General features: G+C 42.3%; 1 long non-coding RNA gene across 1 annotated transcript; it reads left to right on the top strand.

The window, feature by feature from the left end:
* Positions 1-323: 323 nt before the first annotated feature.
* LOC107614465 (uncharacterized) lies at positions 324-4,092 on the top strand. Its single transcript, XR_001614455.3, has 2 exons — positions 324-1,426; positions 3,773-4,092. It is a non-coding gene; the product is annotated as an uncharacterized LOC107614465 (long non-coding RNA).
* Positions 4,093-24,555: the final 20,463 nt, after the last annotated feature.

Raw genomic sequence — 24,555 nt, 5'->3', positions numbered from 1 at the left:
AATTGTTAGTAATTTTGCTTTAAATTGCATTTTTGACTTGAATTGCATGTTTAAAATTTTGAATTAATTTTTGGATGGTTGAATTTGGAGAGATTTTTGTTTGTACATATTAAAAGTGTTTTGAATAGTCCATAATTTTGATTTGAAAAATAGAATTTTGAATTGATTTTAAAGTTAATGTAAATAATTGCAACTTTTTATTAATTTCTTGTTTATATACATCTTGGGATGTTGGGTGAATTTCTGTAAAAAAAAAAAAAAAAAATGCCCTTTGTGCATACGCACAGCTTTAGTGCGTGCGCACACTCTCAAACACCCCCTTTGCCCGTAGCATTCGCACAGCGTGTGCATATGCACAATGGCCCATTTTCATGTCTGTGCGTATGCACGGACGTTAATGTGTATGCACCCCCAATTCACACCCCTCTGTTGGGAGCGCCCTCACAGTTGGTTCGTCTGCATCTCCCTCATCTCCCCTTCTGTTGTCTTTCCCCCTTCCCTGAGCCAATGAAGCCCTTCCCCTTTCGTCTTCTCTGAGCCATCCAACACCCACCATCTTGCGTCCATCACCGTTTACCCGCCACCACAACTATCGTCAACTACCCCTCGCCCCCTTTCTTCCCTCCTCTTCTCTTTCATTCTCTCCTTCCTCAAACACGCAATCTCTTTGTTCCCCTTCACCTCAGCTGCAGCGCCACCCCTCCTCGCCAAACCAGAGGCCGAGTCGCAGTGTCCTTTCCCCTCTCTTCTTCCTCTCTCCCTGTCTCAACCTCACCTCTTCTTCTCTTCCCCTTCCCCGTTTCCCGTTCACACTTCTCCGCGAGCCCAGAACTCACCGCGCTAGCTCCTCCACGCCATCGTCCACCATCACCTTCACGTCAACCACCTCCAGCCACCGCCACCTTCTCAAAACCGCAACCATCAGACCCTATTGTCGCGTTTCCTCTTCTCCCTTACCATCGCCTCCGTTGAAACCCAGAGCAACGGCGGCTAGCTTCCCTTCTTTCTCCCATCTCTCTGACTGGCGAACTACCACCGCGAATCACCCTAGCCTCCACTATCAGCGAGCCGCAACCCTCTTCTCCTCTCTCCATCTCACTCGCAAAACCACAGAAGCAAGCCCACTACCACAGCGCCGCCAGAAACCCTAATCGCTAGCAAATCGCCGCGACAACCAACCGTCACCGGCGTCGCCAACGCAACCCTCCACACACCACCTTTTTCTCCGTTCCCCCTTCACTGCTTAGAACAACATAATAGGGCAAGGCCCCTATTTCTTTGCTGCGCTCCTCCTCCGCTGCTGCCATTGGAGCAGCTCCACCACTAGGCCGGCCAATTCTGCTGCTCCCCCACTCACTTTCAGTGCTTCTTCTTCCCCCTTCCCTGCTCCAATTTTCTGCATTCCCCTTCCCTGTTCTTCAAACAGGTTTCAGTTCAACTTTTCTTTTTGGAATTTCATCTATGTTTCAGTTATAACAAGCATTTTGCTTAAGTTCATTTGGTTAATTTCTGATTCTATGACATGCTTGTTAATGGATGATTTTGCTGAGAATTGACTACTAAAATTTTGCAATTTCTTTCTTTTTATGGATATCTCTGTTGGAGCTGTTTGGAATTGTTTGATTGCGTTGATGGACAGTATTTATGATTCACTGATTTACTGCCCGTTTTGATGAATATGTTGTTGGAGGTATTGGATTAATTGTGTGATTGGGTTGAGAAATTGGAAATATTCTGATTTTACTGATTATTTTGTTGAAAAACTGCTGCTAAATTCGTTTAGTTTGGCTTGATTGATTTTCTGTTGAATTAATGGATAAACTACTGGTAGTATTTGATTAATTGTTTGATTGTGAGAATTCGCTGTGCTCTTGAGATTTTGCTAAGATATTGTTGCCGAGATTGTTTGAAAATCATTTGATTGTGTGGTGATTCTCTGGGCTGGTTTGGATGAATTTTGGTGTTGATATGATTTATGTTGTTGGTTTGGTGTTAATGGGGCTGAGAGTATGCTGATTAGTGTCATTTTGTGTCGTTAGATTTGATTAGATTTTAACTCTTAGTTAGTGATTTCATTTAGTTAATCTGCTTGATGCTGTTGGTTTGGTTTAAATTTTTATTGATGTTATGTTGCTGTTTCATTGATCTTTTTTGTTTGTTGCTGATGATTTGTCCATGTGCTTATTTAACTTGTTTGATGCTATTGCATAGTGTTATTGCTGCTTTACTCTTGTTAATGGCTGTTGTTTGGAATGCACAATTTCTGGATTTTGTTTGCAGTGATGACAATTTTACTTAATGCATGAATTGAAGTTGTATTGCTGCTATTTTGTGCCAATTTGAACCTAATCACTTGATTCAGGATGCTTATTTGTTTAAGTTCATGTTGAATACTTGTGATTGGTAATGGAATTCAAAAAAAAGAATGCTGATTGAGTCCATTATTTTTCTGTATTGTTGCTGTTTTGGTGCTGTTTCTTGAGCCATTATTTGCTCATTATTGCTGGTTGGATTGATTTTAATTGTTTGCTCATGTTTTCTTGCTGGAATTGGCTTATTTACTTACTTCCTATGAATTCATTATGATTTTTTTTGTGCTTTTAACTGTCAAAGAATTCATATGGAATCTGAACTGATTGTCTGAGTTTGGAGAAATAGGCCAATTTACTGTTGAAATGCTGCCGGATTTTTCCTAACCATGTTTCATTAAATGACATTGTTTTAATTGGTGCAACAAGACTCTATTTGACGGATTTCTATGTCAATAGAATCTTGTTTGCCAAATGGTTTTGTAAAACTCCTCAAGAACTCGTTTACAAGTTTCGGTCATGCATTTAACATTCTTTGCTTGTTTATAATGCTAATTTACTTCTATGCATTGAATAGTTCAAGTGAATTTTCAAATTGACCATAAACTTTGTTTTCATTTAAATTTTAGCCTCATTTGCTTGCTCTCACAAGGTTGATGATTTCTTTTACTTATGTGGCTAATTTGGTTCATTTTCTCTATGCCCAAATTACCTTTAGTCACATAGTGCATAAAATTTTCAACTATTATCTCAACCTTGTGACGTTCATGCCTCATTGGAATTTGGTGTTTGAATGTTCTTTGGCTTACTTGTTTCTCTATATTTCTAACTTTGTCAATGCCAAATTGTTTTAATTTATTCCAATTACTTGTGATTGATATTTACTTGATTATATGCTCTACACATATATGTGCATTACTTGTTTTGGCATTTTGAATTGTTGAGAGTTGAATACAAACTTGCTTGTTTTGAAATTTTTAAAACTTTTTGGAATTAAAGAACTTGTGACTATGCACCTAACTTTTGATTTTTCTTCTATTTCTTTTACTAACTTTTTCCTTCTTTTTACATAACATTTAACTTTTGTTTTCTTTTTCAACTAACTTTTTCTTTTCCTTCACCTAACTTTAAATTTTCTTTCCTCTTTCAATTAACCATTTTCCTTTTTACTAACATAACTTTTAACTTTTAACTTTCTTTTTATTTTTCAACTAACATTAACCTTCAACTTTTAACTGTTTTCTTTCTCTTTGTGCATAGTAACAATGCTCATTCCTTCTTTTATTCTTTGATAAACAAGCAAGTTAGCTTTCCTCATGTCCTGAATTTGATTGGAACTTGTTTGTGTTTGATTTAATTTGATTCTCATGTATGCTTCCATTCAAATATTTATTATTTGTTCATTTCATATGCTGTTTTGTGACTTAGCTCTTTCCTTTTCAACACCACCATCACTCTTGCAGCCGCTCTATCCCCTAATCCATTAGCTGAAGGTAGAGGTAACACAGTGACGACTCCTTCCACTCCGCATGATCGTGAGCACCGAGGACGGTGCTACATCTTAAGTGTGGGGAGGTTGTGCATCTTCAGCAAGCGCATTTTGGGTGACAAGCTTCATTTTCGAACACTTTTAGTTTAGTTTCTTTTTATGCTTTTTAGTTGTTTTGTATATATTTTATCTTTTTGAGAAACTTTTTACTTAGCTTATTGCACTTTTTAATTTTGTTTGTACATAACTTAGTATTATATAGTAGTTATCCATATTTTGACATTTTGCTCTTAATTTTGGCTTGTACATATGTTTTTTTATTTTTTTAGCTATGACTGTGATTTGGGATGATGTGATGATTGCACATAGTTTGATTTCCTATGTGTTACGTGGGTTACCTAAAACTGAAGGTCGATCTCGGACGAGATCTGCTGTGGTGGTCGGAGCGGTCGTGTTCGACTTGTTGACTTCAGTGGTGCTGCTGATCCTTGGTCACCGGAGGGTGGTGGTACCTCCAAGAGACTCCGATGCTTAAGTTAGCATGGGCTTTAAGCAGGTTTTTATGTGTAGAATCAGAGTATGAGTTATACTTGGGTGCTCCAGTATACTTATAGTAGTGTAGAGTGAACTTTTTAGATAAGATAAGTTAGCTATCTTATCTTATCTTCAAGTGAAGTCATCTTATCTCCAAGGGGAATTGCCTTTATCTTTCTAGGCTTTAGCTGTCTTTAGATTGGGCTGTGTCCCTTTGTTTGGGCCTGCCTGGGCTTCTTTATGGCGAGGTGCCCGATCTCTTTAAAGGAGAGGTTGGGAGACCTGACCTGAAGAGGTCAGTCGCTTTGTCTTCAATCAACCCGAGTCGGATAGCTCGACCCAGGGTATGAATAGTGTCCCTGCTTGAGCTCGGTCTTTCCTTTGAGGTCGTGTTCTTTAGACTTTAACCCCTTCTTTGAGGGAAGCCGTGCTCGAGCATTTTGGTCTTGAGTCAACTTTTGTAGATCTTTATAGAGTGTTGGTATTCTGCTATCCGATCTCCTTTTGATCAGCTATTGTTTTGTCCACTTGGTTGGTCGAGGTGATCATTGGGGCTAATTTGTCCAGCAACTTTTTAGTGTTCTCGTCGAACCTTTTTAGTTTTGTTGAACAATTTTGATAGCCTTGTTGAGGAACCGTGGCTTTTTGGGCAAAGCTGTTTCTCTTTTAGCGCATGTTTTTCGTTGGTCCAACTTCTCTTATCGATCTTTCTTAAGTTATTTTTAGTAATTCATTTTTAATCAGACCTCGTCAGGCCTCTTTTTATGGATTACTTTTTATAACTTTGTCACTTTGATCGGTTTGGCCCGACTTCTTCTTGTCGGTCCTTCTTAAGTTATTTTTAGTAATCCATTTTTAATCAGACCTCGTCAGGCCTCTTTTTATGGAATTTTTATAACTTTTTGCGTTGATCGGTTTGGCCCGATTTCTTCTTGTCAGTCCTTCTTAAGTTATTTTTAGTAATCCATTTTTAATCAGACCTCGTCAGGCCTCTTTTTATGGACCACTTTCTATAACTTCTTGCATTAATATGTTTTTATTGCTTTCATCCTGCCGACCTTGTTGTAATTGGGTGGTGAATTTGGTTTTCACCTTGCTGACCTTGTCGTAATTGGACGATGAATTTGGTTTTCATCTTGCCGACCTTGTCGTAATCGGGTGATGAATTTTTGCGCTCAGATTAATAAGTCTTGGTTGAAAAATTTTGTTGGGAATTTGAAAAACTTTATTCAAATAGAAAATAGGCATACAAATAAGAATATATACATGTGGATGATTACCCTTCTAAGTCGGGCAATTTTGTAGATCTTGGCCCGGCGCCTCATTAAAAAACCTTTTCAGGAAAAAGAGTGCACCTTGACCTAAGATCTTTATCACTTTCTAACTATAGTACCTTCTTAGGTTATAGGCATGCCATGACCTTGGTAGCTCTCGCCCCTCAAGGTCGGATACCTTGTAGTAGCCTTTTCCCAGTACCTCTATAACTCGGTAAGGCCCTTTCGAGTTAGCTGCTAGCTTCCCTTCTCCTGACCGACCTGCTCCGATGTCATTTCGGATTAGGATGAGATCGTCGTTGGCGAAGCTTCATCGAATTACCCTCTGATTATACCTTGAAATCATTCGATGCTTTAATGCTTCCTCTCTAATCCGAGCTCTTTCTCGGATTTCTGGGAGTAGGTTGAGCTCTTCCCTTTGAATTTGGGAGTTGACCTCTTCATTGTGGAGGATCATCCTAGGGGATCCTTCCTCTATCTCCACTGGGATCATTGCCTCCATTCCATAAGCAAGTCGGAAGGGTGATTCTCCTGTGGTGGAGTGTGGAGTTGTCCGGTATGCCCATAGGACTTGTGGGAGCTTTTCAGCCCAAGCTCACTTTGCGTCTCCATTTTAACCCAGCTAGTATAACTTTGTTGGTAGCTCTTGCCTGTTCGTTAGCCTGTGGGTATTCTACAGATGTGAATTGGTGCTTTATTTTTAAGCCAGCTACCAAATTCCTTATACATGTATCAGTGAATTGAGTGCCATTATCTGTGATGATGGAGTAAGTGACCTCAAACTTTGTAATAATGTTCCTGTATAGGAATTTCCGACTTCTTTGAGTGGTGGCATTAGCTAGGGGCTCTGCCTCAATCCATTTTGTAAAATAGGCTACCCCTACTATGAGGAACTTGACTTGTCCCGACCCCTGGGAAAAGGGTCCGAGGAGGTCGAGCCTCCATTTTGCAAACGGCCAAGGTGACGTTACACTGATGAGCTCTTCTAGTGGAGCGATGCGGAAGTTAGTATGCTTCTGACATGGTGGGCATGTCTTGATGAACTTTGTTGCCTCTTTTTGTAAGGTCAACCAGAAGAATCCAGCTCGGAGTACCTTTTTAGAGAGAGCTCGTGCCCCGAGATGGTTGCCACACATACCACTGTGTATTTCTTCTAGAACTTCTTTTGTGTTGGAGTCGACACACATTTCAAGAGGGATGTTGAAATCCCTCTCCTATATAAGATGTTGCCTATTATGGTGTAGTGTTGTGCTTCTCGTATTAGTCTCTTTGCCTCCTTTTCATCTGTGGGGAGTGCCTCTGACTTGAGATAATTGATTATGGGGGTCATCCACCCTTGATCCTGACTTGATATGGTTAGGACCTTTTCTTCCTCTGAGATTGATGAGCTTTGTAGCATTTCCTGGATGAGGCTTCTGTTATTGCCCCCTGGTTTGGTGCTGGCTAGTTTTGAGAGTGCATTAGCTCGAGCATTCTGTTCTCGAGGTATATGTTGGACCTCATATTCCCCGAGTTGTTCGAGCTGTTCTCTGGTCTTGTCTAGATACTTTTTCATGGTGGGATCCTTAGCTTGGTAGCTCCCTTCTATTTGTGAGGTAACTACTTGTGAATCACTGAAGATGGTGAGCTTTTGAACTCCTACCTCCTTAGCCAGCCTTAAACCGGCCAATAATACCTCGTATTCAGCTTGATTATTTGAAGCAGAGAATTCGAACTTTAATGAGAGTTCGATTTGGGTTCCCTGATCGCTTTCTATTATCACACCTGGGCCACTCCCGGTCTTGTTTGAAGAGCCATCCACGTAGAGATTTCATTTTGTGGGATTTCCCGGGATATCAGTGTACTCGGCGACGAAATCAGCCAGATACTGTGATTTGATGGCGGTCCGGGCTTCATATTAAAGGTCGAATTCGATCAACTCGATTGCCCACTACAAGATTCTTCCAGCTAAGTCTGTCTTCTGTAGGATGCCTTTTATGGGTTGGTTGGTCCTAACCCTGATAGTGTGCGCTTGAAAGTATGGGCGGAGTCGTCGAGAGGTGAGTAAGAGTGTGTAGGCGAACTTTTCTATCTTTTGATAGTTCAGTTCGGCCCCTAGTAAAGCTTTGCTGATGAAGTAGACGGGTTGCTGCCCACCTTCGTCTTCTCTGACTAAGGCTGAGGCTATTGCCCGATTTCCTACTACGAGATATAATATGAGTGCTTCTCCCTCCCGTGGTCGAGTAAGAATGGGTGGTTGCCCCAAGAAACTGTTGAAGTCTTGGAAAGCTTGCTCACACTCTGTTGTCCATTCACACTCTGATGGCTGACACAGCTAGAAACCTGGACAGGGTCGCAAGTCTTCCGTTGAGTTGTTGTACTTCTTTAATGTAGGTCGGACTTTTCATGTCGAGTATAGCCTGACATTTATCTGGGTTCACCTCAATTCCTCTTTGCATGAGCATGAAGCCCAGGAATTTGCTAGCTTTTACCGCAAAGGTGCTGTTCCGAGGGTTACCTGAAACTGTAGGTCAATCTCGGACGAGATCTTCTGTGTTGATCGGAGATGACGTGTCCGGCTTTGAGTGGAGGCTGGAGCTATCGTATCCGACTTGTTGAGCTTGGCTGCACTGCTGATCCTTCGTCATCGGAGGGTGGGGGGGGGTACCTGCAAGGGACTCCGATGCTTAAGTTAGCAAGAGTATTAAGCAGGTTTTTAGTAGAATCAGAGTATCAGTTATACCTGGGTGCTCCAGTGTATTAATAGTAGTGTGGAGTGACCTTTTTAGATAAGATAAGTTAGTTATCTTATCTTATCTTATCTTATGGGTGAGGTCATCTTATCTTCAAGGGAACCGCCCTTATCTCTGTAGGCTTGGGCCCCCTTTGGATTTGGGTCATGTTCCTCTATCTGGGCCCTTTATTGGGTCTGACTTAAAGAGGTCGGTCGCCTTGTCGCTAAACATCCCGGGTCGGATAGCTTGACCCAGGGTATGAACAGTGCCCCTGTTCGAGTTCGGTCTTTCTTTAGGAGGTCAAGCCTTCATTTTGGGGCTTCGATCCTTCTCTGGTGAAGCCGAACTCGAGCATCTGTCGACTTCTTCTTTGTAGAGTTTTTCTTTTTTGAATGCAGAACGTTTTCTTCTAAAAGCGCGCGCTTTTGTATTAGCGCTCTGGTCTTGGGAATGCGTGAGGGTTTAATACCCTCATTAATTAATTTTTAATGCCCCGTTTTCCTTGGCTCTTTTATTTTGATCTTTACACACATAAACAGTTTCTCTTCTCTGTTTTAGTTGTAACTTCCCCTTTTCCTCTCTCACTTTCTGTTTTCGCCTGAATTTTGCATTTTTTGCGTTTTCTTCCTGCGACGTTGCTTGGTGATTGTCAGTGCTTTGTTTTGAAAGGCGATTCCAGATTCCATTCTCCGTCTTCAATTGCTTTGAAGCTTTCTCCTTTTTCCCGGTTGGTTTCATTTCCTATTCTTTTACTTTGTTGCTTTGCATTATGTAATTTCTGGTTTTGACTTTAAAATGTTTGAACCTTTTGTATCGCCGTGCATCTGCTTGTTTACTGTTGTGGAGTTTTTCTTGCTTTTGGAATGATCCTTCTGTACTCTAGGGTTCGTACTGCTTATTTTTCTTCTTTTGCAAACTGCATGAACCTGCTTGCTTTTTCGAAAGATTGCTCCTTTGATGTCTTACGCCATGTGGATAGTTTTCTTTGCTGATGAATTTCGTAGAGGATCTTGATGCTTTCTTATTTCTCTGAGAAAGGTTGTATTTTTGATGGCTTCTTCTTGATATATTTTGTTATTTGGTTGCTTCATTTGTTGATCAAACTGAGATGGTGGGTCTGGAGCTTTTGATGGTTTTATCTGTGACTCGTGGCTTTCTACTCAAAGTATAGTTTTAGTTGAACAAAGGGGTCATTATCTTCCTGTATTGAAGTGTAGGCTTGTAGGTTTTCCTGAGTCCTTGTTCTGTTAACTGCCTCCAAAGGATGCCCCTGGATCTTTTTGATGTGGGTCCTGGGGTTTCTTTTTGTCGCTTGTACTGCACTGGATTATGTTTGGCCGAGTTGTTTTGATTTTGTCCGAGATGTTTTTTAGTAATCCAATATTCTTTTCTTGTTTGTAGGACTAGTTGGCCATGTCTTCTTGCAAAAATATTGTCGAGGTGTCTTCTAAGGTTCCTGAGGGGATGTCTGATTGGTTGGACTCCCTTGTGTTGCTGTGTGTCTCTTTAGCCAATTCTAAATTTTACGTAGAGCTTAGAAAACATCATCGAATTTGTAGCAGTGGAGATCAGGAGAACAATTATGAGTTGGTAGCACCTGATTCTGACGATAGGGTTTGCTTCCCTATCCTGACTCAGGGGGAGTATCCTTTTTTCTATGCATATGACTTCTTTTTTAGCCAAATGAACATCAACCTTCCCTTTACTTCTTTTGAAATTGACCTATTATGGTCCTGTAACGTTGCCCCTTCTCAGCTTCATCCAAATTCTTGAGATTTTATCAAGATTTTTCAGTTGGTTTGTCGAGAATTTGCTGTTACTCCTTCTCAAACACTCTTTTTGTATCTTTTTGTGTTGACCAAGCCTGGGACTACCAAGAAGAAGGCTTCCTGGATTTCTTTTAGGTCTGGCCAGGGGCACAAGGTTTTTTCTATGTATGATGAATCTTTCCGGGATTTTAAGAATTACTTCTTTAAGGTCCGGGCTGTTGAAGGAGCTCGGCCTTTCTTTTTGGATGAGAATAACGAACCCCGCTTTACTTTAGAGTGGCAGAAGAACGTAGTAGTATCCCGGTATACCTGGGAGATGTTGGACGAGGTCGATCAGGCCTTTGTAAATGTCTTGGAGGATATTTGGGGGGAGCCTCCCCATCTTGATACCAAGAAGTTCTTGGGAAATCTTTCCCTTATCCGAACTAAGCTTGGTATATATTGTGTATCTTTATTTTTACTTTGCTTCCTTCTTTTTCTAGTATGTAACATGCTCTTGTGGTTGATTTCTGTTTTTCAGAGATGGCAAAAAACAACGATTCTATGAAGGCCTTTAAAAAGGCGAGGAAGGCTACGGCGGCTCTAAATGTCTCGACCAAGGTGGATGGGGAAGGGTCCTCTCAGGTTCCGCCGAAGCCATCTGTGCCGAGCTCGCCTGGACCAAGGAGAATGATCCCTACTCCTCGAGTCCATGTAGTTGATCCTCCGCACTCTTCTGCCGCTGTTTCTTTCCCTCCGGTCGTTCCTCCTTCCAAAAGACCTCGAACTATCGAACCCTTCAATCTAGATGCGCCTGATTTCGATGTTGTTGGGTTTGTCAACCAGCAGATCGGTCCTTATGGTGCCCTCCCTATGGATGATGTATCTCTCCTTTGCCATTTAGATTTTATAACTCGGAGTAGCATTAAGATGGAACATATGGGAGCTGCCCTGTACCGAACTGCCCAAGATCTTCCTCTTCATGCCACCAAAGCCTTCATGGAGGAGGCTAAGCAGGAGTTCAACCGGATGAAGGGTTTGAAAGAGGAGCTCCAAGTGAAAGTGACCAAACTGGGGAAGGAGTTGGAGGGCGAAAAGGCTGGTTCTGTTGCTTTGGCGGCTTCTGTGAGGTTGGCTGAAGACACAGCATTGAGGTACAAGGATAGCTACGTGACGTCCTACAGGGAAGTGATGTGTCTTAGGGAGGAGTTGGAGTCTTTCCGGGTTGATTATACCGAGCTCCAGGGTCACCTTGTAGACAGTGTAAATGCTGCTTATGAGAACCTGAAGGAGCAGGTTTGAGTTCTTGCACCCGAGGTCGACCTTACTCTCTTCAGCCTGGACAATGTTGTAAAGGATGGCAAGATTGTCCCTGACGACCCTGATGATGATGATGTTGAACCCCCTCCTGTGCCTGCCGTCAAGACTTCTGTAGCGCCGACTTGTTCAGCTCCTTCATCTGAGGTTGGTCATCCTGAATTGGAACTTGATTGCCAGATCTTAAACAGGGATGACGGGACAGTGGATTCAGTCCCTCTTCAGACTCGCCCTCCTTTACCCCGTACTGATGCTGCCGAGAAGCCTTCGGATCTTAAATGAATTTTCTGAATGTTTGTGTAAATAGCCCGGCTTGTGGGCTTTTTGAACTCTTTATTTTGTAATTGGTGGTTGCTGGCCCCTTGACACTTTCTTAGTTGCTTGTTTAGCATCCTGTTTTTGAAAAATAAAATGGTTTCCAAGCTTTCGGGGCTGGTTCTGGTACTCTCTTAAGCTTGTTATTATTATAACTTCATGTTTTTCATATCCTGTCTGTTTTTATCTGTCTTGGTACCTTTTTTAGGTCTTTTGGAAGTGTTGGGGCCATGTTGCTCGACCTCTTTGGAATGCCTTTGTGTTTCGCACTTGTGGCTTGATTCCTTTGAGGTTATGGATGTTTGGATCCACTGGTATGTCGGCTTCCTCGCTTTAGCCTGAAGTTATTTTTAGTAATCCGTTTTGTTTGGACCTTTGTGAGGTCTCTGTTGGGAATTACTTTTTATAACATTTAGGGTTTTGGGCCAACTTCATCATGTCGGGCCCTTCTAAGTTATTTTTGTAATCCTCTTTCTTGGACCTTGTTCAGGTCTCTTTCAGGGATTACTTTTATAACTTTTATGTTTTGGGCCGACTTCATCATGTCGGGCCCTTCTAAGTTATTTCTAGTAATCCTCTTTATTGGACCTCTGTCAGGTCTCTTTCAGGGATTACTTTTATAACTTTTATGTTTTGGGCCGACTTCATCATGTCGGGCCCTTCTAAGTTATAGTAATCATCTTTTATAGGGTTGGCCAGACCTCTTTCCAGGGATTTGCTTATAACTTTGGTTATTGCGACTGGTCCGACTTCTTTACATCGGTCAGTCTTTAAGTTATGTTTAAGCAATCCACTTTATTAAGACCTCGTCAGGTCCTTTCTATGGATCACTTTCGATAACTTCTTGCATTACTCTGTTTTCATCTTTGCCTATTTTGTAGAAATTGGGTTTAATCCTTGTTTGGTCGACCTTTTAATGAATTTTGTTTTCATCTCTGTTGGTCTTTATCGTGATCGTGCAGTGAATTTGATTTTCACTTTCTGCCGATCTGTAGCTTTATAATCGGATGATGAATGTTTTAGATTAATGCGGCTTGAGAATTTGTAGAAGATCTAAACAGATTTTATTAAAAAAAAATGCAAATATATACATGCGAGAGTTTTATCCCTCTAAGTCGGGCAATTTATAGGTGTTGGCTTGGCACCTCATTAAAAAACCCTTTCAGGAAAAAGAGTGCGCCTTATCCTAAAATCCTTTATCATCCCTAACTATAGTACCTTCTTAGGTTGCAGGCGTGCTATGACCTAGGAAGCTCTCGCCCATCGAGTTCAGACAGTCTGTAGTAGCCCTTTCCAAGTACTTCTATGACTCGGTAGGGTCCTTTCCAGTTTGCTGCCAGCTTTCCTTCTCCAGGTCGGGTAGTTTCGATATCATTTCGGATTAGGATGAGGTCGTTCTCGTCGAAACCTCGCGGCACTACCTTTTGATTGTATCTCGAAGCCATTTGACATTTTAATGCCTCTTCCCTGATCCGAGCTCTTTCTTGGACTTCTGGAAGTAGGTTGAGTTCTTCCCTTTGAAGTTGGGAGTTGGCTTCTTCATTATAGTGGATCACTCTAGGCGACCCTTCTTCAATCTCTACTAGGATCATTGCCTCCATTCCGTACGCTAATCGGAAGGGTGATTCCTTTGTGGTGGAATGTGGCGTTGTTCGATATGCTCAAAGGACTTGTGGGAGCTCTTCAGCCCAAGCTCCCTTTGCGTCTTGTAATCTTTGTTTTAGCCCAGCCAATATAACTTTATTGGCAGCCTCAGCTTGTCCATTGGCTTGGGGATGTTCTACGGAAGTGAACCGGTGTTTTATGTTCAAGTCGGCTACTAATTTTCTGAAGGCTGCATCTGTGAATTAGGTGCCATTGTCTGTGATGATGGAGTATGGAACCCCGAACCTTGTGACAATGTTCCTATATAGGAATTTTCGACTTCTTTGAGCAGTGGCGTTAGCTAGAGGTTCTTCCTCGATCAACTTTGTGAAATAGTCTACCCCTACTATGAGGAATTTAACTTGTCCCGATCCCTGAAGAAAGGGTCCGAGAAGGTCTAGTCCCCATTTTGCGAATGGCCAAGGTGAGGTCACGCTGATGAGTTCCTCTGGCGAGGCGATGTGAAAGTTGGCATGTTTCTGACATGGTGGACATGTCTTTACGAACTCCGTGGCTTCTTTTTGTAGAGTTGGCCAATAAAATCCTGCCCGGAGTACTTTTTTGGTGAGTACTTGTGCTCCGAGATGATTGCCACAAATGCCACTGTGTACTTCTTCTAGAACTTCCTTCTTGTTGGAAGTCGGTACACATTTTAACAATGGTATTGAAATTCCTCTTTTGTATAGAGTACTGTTTATGATAGTATAGTATTGTGCCTCCTGTTTTAACTTTTTTGCCTCATTCTCATCTGTATGAAGTGTTTCTGTTTTGAGGTAGTTAATCATAGGAGTCATCCATCCTTGATCTAGATCTGTTATGGCTAAGACTTTTTTCTCTTCCGAGATTGACGGGTTCTGTAGTATTTCCTGGATGAGGATTCTATTGTTGCCCCCTGGTTTGGTGCTGACTAGTTTTGAGAGTGCATTAGCTCGGGCATTTTGTTCGCGGGGTATGTGACGGACCTCATACTCCCCAAGTTGTCCGAGTTGTTCCCTGGTTTTATCCAAGTACTTTTTCATGGTGGGGTCCTTGGCTGGGTAGCTTCCTGTTATTTGTGAAGTGAGCACTTGTGAGTCACTGAAGATGATGAGTTTTTGAGCTCCAACCTCTTTAGCCAGCTTCAAACCAGCTAGTAGTGCCTCATATTCAGCTTGGTTGTTTGAGGCAGGGAACCCGAATTTGAGAGAGAGTTCGATTTGGGTTCCTTGGTTACTTTCAATTATCACACTCGCGCCACTTCCAGTCTTATTTGAGGAGCCGTCCACGTAGAAATTCCATTCTGTGGAGATTTTTGGGGTGTCTGTAAATTCTGCAATGAAGTCGGCCAGGTATTGTGATTTGATGGCTGTCCGAGCTTCGTATTGAATGTCAAATTTGGACAACTCGACTGCCCATTGCAAGATTCTGCCTGCTAGGTCTGTTTTCTACAATATCCCTTTTATGGGCTGGTTGGTCCGAACCTTAATGGTGTGAGTTTAGAAGTATGGACGAAGTCGTCGAGATGTTAGTATGAGAGCATAGGCAAAATTTTCTATTTTTTGGTAGTTCAGCTCGGATCCTTGTAATACTTTACTGATGAAGTATACGGGTTGTTGCCCACTGTCGTCTTCTCGAACTAGTGCTGAGGCTACTGCCCGACTTCCTACCGCGAGGTATAATATGAGTGGTTCTCCTTCTCGTGGCCGAGATAGGATGGGTGGTTGTCCTAGGAATCTTTTGAAATCTTGGAAGGCCTGTTCGCACTCCGTTGTCTGTTCGAACCTTTTTCCTTTCCTTAGAGTAGCATAGAAGGGGAGAGATCTTATCGCTCATCCCGCTAAAAATCTGGACAAGGCTGCCAGTCTTCCATTAGGCTGTTGTACCTCTTTGATGTAAGTCGGGCTCTTCATATTGAGTATGGCCTGGAATTTATCCGGATTTGCCTCGATTCCTCTTTGTGCGAGCATAAAACCCAGGAATTTGCCAGCTTCTACTGTGAAGGTGCATTTTGCAGGATTAAGTCACATGTCATGCCTTCTTATGGTGTCGAATATTTGGGCGAGGTCGGACAGCAACGTCTCTTCACTTTGTGTCTTTATTAACATGTCGTCCACATAGACTTCAATGATTTTTCCAATATGATTCGTGAAGACTTTATTCATTAATATCTGGTAAGTAGCTCTCGCGTTTTTAAGACCAAAAGATATGACAATGTAGCAATAGTTTGCTTTTGGGGTTAAGAATGAAGTTTTTTCTTGGTTGGGTAGATACATTGGGATTTGATTGTATCCCAAATAAGCATCCATAAATGAGAGGTATTTATATCTGGATGAGGCATCTACCAGAGCGTCGATACTTGGGAGTGGATAAGGATCTTTTTGGCAGGCTTTGTTGAGATCAGTGTAGTCGGTGCACATTCGCCACTTCCCATTTGATTTTTTCACCAAGACGACGTTAGCTAACCATAGTGGGTACTTGACTTCTCTTATGAATCTTGCCTCCAGTAGAGCTTGTACCTGCTCTTCCACAGCTTGGGATCGTTCGGGTCGGAGCTTTCTATGCCTCTGTTGTACTGGCCGAGATCCTGGGTAGATTGCTAGCTTATGGCACATTAACTCGGGGTTTATGCCTGGCATATATGCAGCCTTCCATGCAAAGAGGTCGACGTTATCTCGTAAGAACTGTATGAGTGATTCTTTTATGTCTCCCTTTAGGATTGCTCCAATATTGGTTATTTTTTCCGGGATGTCTCCGATCTGGACTTTCTCTACTTCACCTTCGGGCTGTAGGCGGAGTTCTTCCCGCCTCTGAACTCCTCCGAGTTCGATTGTGTAAAACTCTTCTCCTCTGCCTCTGAGGTTTAGACTTTCGTTGTAGCAGCGACGCGCCGTCTTCTGTTTTGCTTTTATTGTAGCTATCCCTTCTTCAGTTGGGAATTTCATGCATAGATGTGGAGTCGAGACTATTACGCCAAGCTGATTCAACGTTGTCTGACCTATTAAGGCATTGTAGGCCGAACTTACGTCGACCACGATGTAGTCTATCTTGAGTGTTCTTGACTGGCTTCCTTTTCTGAAGGTTGTGTGTAGTGACACGTATCCAAGTGGTTGAACTGGGGTGTCTCCCAGTCTGAACAGGCTGTTCGGATAGGCTCTTAGTTCTTTTTCTTCCAGGCCGAGCTTGTCGAAAGTAGTTTTAAATAGGATCTCGGCGGAGCTCCCCTGGTCTATCAGTGTGCGGTGAAGATTTGCATTTGCCAGTATAATGGTGATAACCATGGAATCGTCGTGTCCTGAGATGATGCCGGATGCGTCTTCTTTGGTGAAAGTGATTGTGAGGAGGTCGGGTGCTTCCTCCTTTCCCTCGACATGGTATACTTCTTTAAGATATCTTTTGCGAGATGATTTGGAGATTCCTCCTCCCGCAAATCCACCGTGTATCATGTGGACGTGTCTTTCTGGTGTATGAGGTGATTGCTCGGTTTGTCCGACATCTTCATCCCTTCTTCTTTTTCTTTGCTCATTGTCTCGGGTGGCCGAATACCAATCCAATTTCCCTTCTCTTACTAGTTTTTCTATGACATTCTTTAAGTCAAAATATTCGTTGGTAGAATGCCCGTGGATTCGATGGTATTCACAATATTCAGTTTGGTTTTCTCCTCCTTTTTTGCCTTTGAGTGGTCGAGCTGGGGGTATTTTTCTAGTTTGGCAAACTTTCCTGTAGACATCCACAAGGGACACCCGACGAGGGGTGTAATTGTGGTATTTTTTGGTTTTCTCCCATGTCGATCTTCTTTCTTTTTGGACTCTTTATCCTTATCCCGGTAGGTGAATCCGGATTTTGAGGTCTCTCCTAGTTGGGAGTTTTCCTCCATGTTGATGTACTTCACTACTCGTTCTTGCACTTCGTTCAGAGATGCGGGGTATTTTTTCGATATAGATTGGCTAAAAGGTCCCTCTCACAGGCCATTGATGAGGCCCATAATGGCGGCCTTCGTTGGTAGGCTATGTATATCCAGGAATGCTTTGTTGAATCTTTCCATGTAGCTGCGTAAACTTTCCCGATCTCCTTATTTGATTCCTAATAAACTTGGGGCGTGCTTGGTTTTGTCTTTCTGGATAGAGAATCTGGCTAGAAACTTTTTGGTCAAGTCGTCAAAGCTTGAGATGGACCTAGGGGGTAGGTTGTCGAACCACCTAATCACCGTTTTGGTTAAGGTAGTCGGGAAGGCTTTGCAGTGGACTGCATCCGAGGTGTCTGTCAGGTACATTCGACTTCTGAAATTACTGAGGTGATGGCTGGGATCTGCCGTGCCGTCGTATAAAGGCATATCCGGGAGTTTAAAGTCCTTAGGAATTTTGGTCTTCATGATCTCCCTAGTGAATGGATCTTGATCCTTGCGAGAGCTATCCTCATGGGTGGATCGAGTAGCTTTGGCTTTGAGATCGGCTTCGAGTTTTAGAAGTTTATCTTCTAATTCCCGGCACCGCCTTATCTCCCTTTGTAGATCTTTCCCAGCATCTCGCTGATGTTGGGCTTTTTTTTCAAGTTATTTTAAACGATCTTGAAGTGTCTCTAGAGCTCCCGGGTTTGGTGAGTTTTTGTCCCCATTAGATTCCGGGGTATCTTTTGGTGTAGTGTTTGCATTTTTATGCGGCGTTCTATCTTCTAGATTAGAATCATGGTCATTGTCATGATCGTCTGCCATGGTGATGGGATGACTTTCAGATTCCCCGGCAACGTCGCCAATGTTCCGAGGGTTACCTGAAACTGTAGGTCGATCTCAGACGAGATCTTCTGTATTGATCGGAGATGACGTGTCCGGCTTTGAGTGGAGGCCGGAGCTATCATATCCGACTTGTTGAGGTTGGCTGCACTGCTGATCCTTCGTCACCGAACGGTGGGGGGTACCTGCAAGGGACTCCGATGCTTAAGTTAGCAATGGTATTAAGCAGGTTTTTAGTAGAATCAGAGTATTAGTTATACCTGGGTGCTCCAGCGTATTTATAGTAGTGTGGAGTGACCTTTTTAGATAAGATAAGTTAGTTATCTTATCTTATCTTATCTTATGGGTGAGGTCATCTTATCTTCAAGGGAACTGTCCTTTAGGGGTGTTCATAAAAAAACCAAAATGTGGTTAACCGGTTAAAAAACCATAACCATATTTTGGTTAACCAGTTTAATGAAACAATTTAAAAACCATATCCATATTTTTTAGAATTGGTTAACCAAAACCAAATTAAAAAAAACCGGTTTTTAACCGGTTAACCAAAACCAAAACCAAATTAAAATCAAAACCTAATTTCAAAACTAAATTACATACTCTTTTTCTCTCTCTCTCTCTCTCTCTCCCTCCCTTCCTCTCCCTTTCTTTCTCCCTCCCTCTCCCCTTTACTCTCTCTTTCTCTCTCCCTCCCTTCTTTCTCTCTCTTTCTCTCTCTCTCTCTCTCTCTCATTTTCCTCTTTCTTCTCCTCTCTTTTTCTCTCTCTCTCTCTCTCTCTCTATTCTCTGTCCCATTCTCTCTCTTCTTTTCTCCCTATTTCTCTCTCTTTTCCCTCTCTCTCCCCTTTCCTTCCCCCTCTCTCTCCCTTCTTTCTGTAACTCATTTTTCTCTTTATCTCCTCTCTCCTTTCCTTCTCTCTCTGCTTCTCTCTCTCTCCCTCTCTCTCTCTCTCTTTCCTTTTTCCCTCTTTCTCTCCTCTTCTCTCTCCCCTATCTCTCTCTTTCCCTTTCTTCCTCTCTCTCTCTCTCTCCCCTCTTCCTCCTCTCTCTTTCTCTCTCTCTCTCTCTCTCTCTCTCTCTCTCTCTCCACCTCGTCTTTCTTTCTCTCTCTCCCTCTCTCTTTCTCTCATTCTCTCTCTATCTCTCTCTCCTTCTCTCCGCTCTCTCACTTTCTCTCTCTCTCTTTCCTTGCCCTCTTTCTCCCCCTTCGTTCTCTCTTCTTCTCTCTCCTCCCCTTTCTCTCTCTAATCATCTCTCCCCTTTTTCTATCTCTCCTCCTCCTCTCTCTCCCTTCCTCTCTCTCTCTCTCCTCTCCTCTCCTTCTCTCTCTCTCTCCCATATCTCTCTACTTTCTCCTCTATTTTCCCTTCTCTCTCTCTTTCTCTCTCCCCTCTCCTTCCTCTCTCTCTCTCTCTCCTTTACCTCCCCTCTCTTTCTCTCTCTCTTTTTTTTCTTTTCTCTCTTTCTCTCTCTCGCCCATCTCTCTTTCCTTTTCTTCTTTCTCTCTCTCCTCCTCTTTCTCTCTTCATTTTCTCTCCTTCTCTTCTTTCTTTTCTTACTCTCTCTTTTCTCTTTCTCTCTCAACCTTCTCTCAATCTCTATCCCTCTTCTATCTCTTTTCTCCTCTTCTCTCTAAAGCGAGAGAGAAGAGAGAGAGGAGGCGAAAATAGAGGAGGAGAAAGAAAAAAAGGAGAGAGATAAGAAGAGAGAAGAAGGATAAGAGAGAGAGAAGCAGAGAGAGAAAGAGGAAGAGAAAGAGGACAAAGAGAGAGAAAGAGAGAGAGGAGACAGAGAGGATGGGGAGAAAGAAGGAGAGAGAGATAGAAAAAGAGAAGGAGAGAGACAAAAGAGAAGAGGAGAGAGAGAAGGAGAGAAGGAGAGGAGGGGAGAGAGAAAGAGGGAGGGGGAGAGAGAGGGAGAGAAGGATAGAGAGAACGAAAGGGGAGGGGGAGAAAGAGGGGGAAGGGGAGAGAGAGAGATAGATAGAGAGGTGGGGGAGAGAGAGAAGAGAAAGAGAGGAGGAGAGAGAAAAATGGGAGAGAGAGAGCGAGAAAAGAAAGAGAAGAAGAGAGAGAGAGAGAGAAAGAGAACAAAAATATTTATATAAAATATTGAAAAGAGATAAGAAAGAAAAAGGAACGAAAGCAATGGAAGGGACTTCATTATTTACAAATATTACTCGTATCATTTAGAAAGAAAAAAATTAGATTAAAAAAATTCAATTAAAAAAAGGTTTAAAATTTTGGGTTTTTGTATGTAAAAATATTAATTTTTGTGTAAAAATCTATTTTTACATGTAAAAACCAATTTTATGGTATAAAAACTAATTTTTTATAATAAAAACCGATTTTTGGGACAAAAACCGGTTTTTTGTGTAAAAATTTGGGTTTTATATGTAAAAATATTAATTTTTGTATAAAAATCTATTTTTACATGTAAAAACCAATTTTATGGTATAAAAACCAATTTTTAGTACAAAAACCGATTTTTTGGTACAAAAACCGGTTTTTGTACAAAAACTGGTTTTTTAATACAAAAACCGGTTTTTATTTTAATAACCGGTTAAAAACCGGTTTTAAAATTTACTAACCGGTTAATAACCAGTTTCATCATGTAAAACCAATTTGGTTAATTAACCAATACTATATTTTTGGTTAACCAAAAAACTGGTTTGGTTTTTGGATTAACCAAACCATGAACACCCATACTGTCCTTATCTCTGTAGGCTTGGGCCGTCTTTGGATTTGGGTTGTGTTCCTCTATCTGGGCCCTTTATTGGGCTTTTCTGGTGATTTGGCCAAGCTCTTTGAGAAGAGGTCGGATAGTCTGACTTGAAGAGGTCGGTCGCCTTGTCGCGAAACATCCCGGGTCGGATAGCTCGACCTAGGGTATGAACAGGTGCATTTTATGGGATTTAGTCATATTTCATGCTTTCTAATGGTGTCAAACACTTTGGCGAGGTCGAACAACAAGGATTTCTCACTTTGTGTTTTTACCAGCATATCGTCTATGTAAACCTCCACTAACTTCCCAATATGGTCAGCAAAAACTTTGTTCATCAATCTTTGATAGGTAGCTCCTGCGTTTTTGAGCTCGAATGACATGATGATATAGCAGTAATTTGCCTTTGGGGTTAGGAACGAGGTCTTTTCTTGATCGGGTGGATACATCGGGATTTGATTGTATCCTGAATAAGCATCCATGAAGGAGAGGTACTTGTATCCGGAAGAAGCATCTACTAGAGTGTTTATGTTTGGGAGTGGGTAGGATCTTTCGGGCAGGCTTTATTGAGATCAGTGTAGTCAGTACACATCTGCCACTTCCCATTTGACTTTTTTACCAAAACAATGTTGGCTAGCCATAACGGGTACTTAACCTCCCTTATGAACCCTGCCTGTAGTAAGGCTTGCACCTGTTCTTCCACAGCTTGAGACCTTTTCGGTCCGAGCTTCCTACGCTTCTGTTGTATTGGTCGAGATCCGGGATATACCGCCAGTTTGTGGCACATTAGTTTGGGATCTATGCCCGGCATGCCTGCGGCCTTCCATGCGAAGAGGTCGGCGTTATCCTTTAGGAACTGTATCAGAGTCCCCTTTAAGTCTCCTTTTAAAGTTGACCCTACTTATGTTGTCTTATCCCGGGCATCGCCGATTTGGATTTCTTCAGTTTTGCGTTCAGGTTGTGGACGAAGTTCCTCTGAGCTCGTACTCCCCCAAGTTCGATAGTGTTGACTTCCCCTCCTTTTGGGTTGCCTTTGAGGTTCAGACTTTCATTGTAACAGCGTCGTGTAGTTTTTTGGTCTCATTTTATCATGGCGATCCCTTCCGGAGTTGGAAACTTCATGCAGAGATGCGGAGTCGAGACCGCTGCGGCGAGCTGGTTTAGTGTTGTCCGGCCTATTAGGATGTTGTAAGCTGAGATCACGTCGACTACGATGTAGTCTATGTTGAGTGTCCTTGACCGGGTTCCCTTCCCAAAGGTTGTATGTAATGAGATATATCCAAGTGGTTAAATTGGGGTATCTCCCAGTCCAAATAAGCTATTCAGATATCCTCTGAGCTCTTTATCTTGCAAGCCGAGTTTGTCGAAGGCGGTTTTGAACAAGATATCCACGGAGCTTCCCTGGTCTACTAGTTTTTTGTGGAGATTAGCGTTGGCCAATATGATAGTAATGACCATGGGATCATCATGTCCCAGGATAATGCCCGTTGCATCTTCTTAGGTAAAGGTAATAGTGGGAGATCGGATGACCTCTCTCCTTCCCCAACATGATATACATCTTTCAGGTGTCTTTTGCAAGATGATTTAGAGATTTCTCCTCCTGCGAACCCTCCATTTATCATATGAACATGTCTCTCAGGAGTGTGAGGTGGTCGTTCAATCCGTCCGACCTCTTCGTCCCTTCTTCTTTTTCTTGGCTCATCCATTTTGTTGGCTAAGTACCGATCTAGTCGCCCTTCTCTCGCCAATTTCTCTATGATATTTTTTAAGTCGAAGTATTCATTAGTGGAATGTTTGTAAATTCGGTGGTATTTGCAGTACTCTGTCCAACTTTCCACTCCTTTTTTGCTTTTAATTGGGTGGGGTGGTGGGATCTTCTCAGTGTTGCATATTTCTCAGTGAACATCTACAAGAGACACCTGAAGAGGGGTGTAATTGTTGTATTTCCTGGGCTTCTCACTGGGCTGATCTTCTTTTTTCTTGGATTCTTTATCCTTGTCCCGAGAGGGGTAGGAGAATCCAGGTTTTGAAGTTTCTCCTAATCGAGAATTCTCCTCCATGTTAATGTACTTCTCTGCTCGCTCTTGTACCTCGTTCAGAGATGTTGGATGATTTTTTGATATGGAGTGACTGAAAGGTCCTTCTCTTAGGCCATTGATGAGTTCCATGATGGCTGCTTCTGTTGGCAGACTTTGTATATCCAAACACGCTTTATTGAACCTTTCCATGTAGTTGCGAAGACTTTCCCGATCTCCCTACTTAATTCCTAGTAGGCTCGGGGCGTGTTTGGCTTTATCCTTCTGGATGGAGAATCTGGCTAGGAATTTTTTGGCTAGGTCGTCAAAACTTGTGATGGATCAAGGAGGTAAACTGTCGAACCACTTTATTACTGTCTTTGTTAAGGTAGTCGGGAAGGCTTTGCATCGGATGGCATCTGAGGCGTCAGTGAGGTACATTCTGCTTCTGAAATTGCTGAGATGATGGCTTAGATCTGAAATACCGTCATACAGGGTCATGTCGGGAGCTTTAAAGTCCTTTGGAACTTTGGCTTTCATGATCTCTTTGGTGAAGGGATCTTGGTCCTTGTAGGAGCTGTTGTCGTGACTGGACTGAACGGTTTTAGCTTTGAGATCAGCCTCGAGTCTTAGGAGCTTGTCTTCTAGCTCTCGGCGTCGCCCAGTTTCTCTCTGAAGGTTCCTCTCAGCTTCTCGTTGGTGCACGGCCTCTTTTTCGAGCTGTTTAGGACGATCCTGTTGAGATTGTAGGGCCTCTAAGATTTCCGTACTTGGAGAATGCTTGTCTCTATTCGGTTGAGGTGTATATTTGGGTGTGATGTCTACGTTCTTATGCGGTGTTCTTTCTTCCAAACCAGAGTTGTGATCGTTGTTAAGGTTGTCTGCCATGATGATAGAATGACTTCCAGGATCCTCGGCAACGACGCCAATGTTCTGTGGGTTACCTAAAACTGAAGGTCAATCTCGGACGAGATCTGCTGTGGTGGTCGGAGCGGTCGTGTCTGACTTGTTGACTTCGGTGGTGCTACTGATCCTTGGTCACCAGAGGGTGGTGGTACCTGCAAGAGACTCCGATGCTTAAGTTAGCATGGGCTTTAAGCAGGTTTTTATGTGTAGAATCAGAGTATGAGTTATACCTGGGTGCTCCAGTGTACTTATAGTAGTGTAGAGTGACCTTTCTAGATAAGATAAGTTAGTTATCTTATCTTATCTTCAAGTGAAGTCATCCTATCTCCAAGGGGAACCGCCTTTATCTTTCTAGGCTTTAGCTGCCTTTAGATTGGGCTGTGTCCCTTTGTTTGGGCTTGCTTGGGCTTCTTTATGGCGAGGTGCCCAATCTCTTTAAAGGTGAGGTCGGGGGACCTGACCTGAAGAGGTCAGTCGCTTTGTCTTCAATCAACCCGAGTTGGATAGCTAAACCCAGTGTATGAACACTATGTATTTGCTATTTTGGTTTGATTGAAATTAGGAATTAAACTTAGAATTTTTGACTTTTTCCATCCAATCACACTATATCCATATATAGAATAAATGTTAGTCAATTTAATAAAATTTCCAAGAAACTTACATTTTATAGGGCATTGAAATTCAAATTGAATTGAGTTGAAATCTTTTAAAAACTTGCATGATTTATATATTGTGGAATATGGTTTTTGAGTTAAAGAACATACAACTTGTGAGTTTTTGAGCCTTATTGTGTGGTTACATCATTTAACCACTTATCTCATTCTTGTGTGTTGCTCTTCTCTATGATTGCAATCTTTGGTTTGTTTA

Source organism: Arachis ipaensis, chromosome B8 (genome assembly GCF_059453495.1).
Source record: "Arachis ipaensis isolate K30076 ecotype BB chromosome B8, ASM5945349v1, whole genome shotgun sequence".
Classification (NCBI taxonomy): domain Eukaryota; kingdom Viridiplantae; phylum Streptophyta; class Magnoliopsida; order Fabales; family Fabaceae; genus Arachis; species Arachis ipaensis.
This window is presented reverse-complemented; position numbering and strand designations above follow the sequence as displayed.